Raw genomic sequence first — 1,687 nt, 5'->3', positions numbered from 1 at the left:
TAAGGCATTTTCTGCTTTCTTTCTCTTGCCCTAAAGAGCCCAGAGAATTTAGGAGGAGTCCCATTTCATGACAGAGGCCCTGATTTGATAGGTGAAATCTCTCTGACTGGATGATACGTCCCTTCACTTGTGTTTATAAAACGCAAGTTACCTGTTGAATTCAAAAGGTGGTAAAGACTTTTAATAGATCACCCCTCCACATGTAGTGTTTTTTAAGCAAAGGCACATTGATAAGGGGATACAATAAGGGAATAAATGGCAGTAAAGACACAGAACGTCAATTGGCTGTCAGACAACGGGTTGCTTTGTGAGAGTTTCCCCTGCGATGTTACAGAGACCATAAAGTCATACACACATCTAAAATCATACACAACTTGATGTTCAATGCCAGAACCTCTTAAAAGATTTACACACAATGATATTTTCACTCATATCTACTGCACTATAAAGCAGGCGCAAATTTTCTAAATCTATTACCAAGTTAAAAAAAAGTAAAGAAGAAATGAATAAAATGAAAAAGTCTATTCACTTACACCTTTCTTAATTAGGATATTACATTACCACTTATTACGCATCTACTATGTATTGGGCACGATAGTAAGCGCTTTACACATATGTAAACATTCACAATAATTCTATAAGAGGCATTATCTCCTTTTCACAGATGAGAAAACTGAGAAGTTATATGACTTCCCCAAGGTCATATAGGTATTAAGAAACAGGTCAAGCATTCACATCCAAGTCCATTTGATTCTAAAAGCTGTGCTCGTCCTACCAAGCACGAAAGCTAGCTTGAACTCAAGAACACTATCAGCTGGATTTTAATCCTAGCTCTACTGGCACTGTGTGATGTTGGGCAAGCTACTTAACCTCTCTGTTCTTCTGTTTTCCTCATCTGTTAAAATAGGAATAACAAGAACGCTCACCAACTAAGAGTATGGTAGAGATTAAATGAATTAACATAGAAAGTGTTTGGAACCATGTCTGCTACCCAAGAAATGCTCAAAAATTGATGGCTGTTCATATCATCATCATCATGATTATCAACTGATGATAACTATATTGGTTGAAGATATTCATATTGTCAATATTGCTGCCACACAATGCTCCGTCAGCGGGAAACTTCTCTCAAGCCTGCACTCCTCTCCACGGCCCATCCCACTTTATGTTCCCCTTTACAGTTACACACATTGAAAGAGATGTCTCCACTTCCTAACCTCACATCCACAGCCAGTCAGCTATGGCTTCCTCCGCCCTTCACTGTAGAAATTGTTCCTGTCGAGATCTCCGTGGCAAAGACTACAATGTGTTCATCAAAACCCATCTACTTTATCGTCTAGAAACGCATTCAGACTACAATTCCCAGCCTCCCTTGCTGTCGGATGCAGCCATGTGATTAAGCTCTAGCCAATTGGATGTGAGCAAAAGCCATGTGGCTCATTATAAAGCTCTCACATGTGATCCTCTCTCTGTTCCCTCATCTGCAGACCTGATGCTGAGGATCTAGCTTCATATTTCAAAGCTCAAAGGTATTACAGAGCCGCAAGATAAAAAGACTGGTGTCTCAGGCTGGCCCAGTGGCATAGTGGTTATGTTCACACGCTCACTTTGGCAGCCTGGGGTTCACAGGTCCAGATCCCAGGCATGGACCTAACACCGCTCGTCAAGCCATGTGGTGGTGGCATCC

This window comes from Equus asinus, chromosome 30 (genome assembly GCF_041296235.1).
Source record: "Equus asinus isolate D_3611 breed Donkey chromosome 30, EquAss-T2T_v2, whole genome shotgun sequence".
Classification (NCBI taxonomy): Eukaryota; Metazoa; Chordata; class Mammalia; order Perissodactyla; family Equidae; genus Equus; species Equus asinus.
This window is presented reverse-complemented; position numbering follows the sequence as displayed.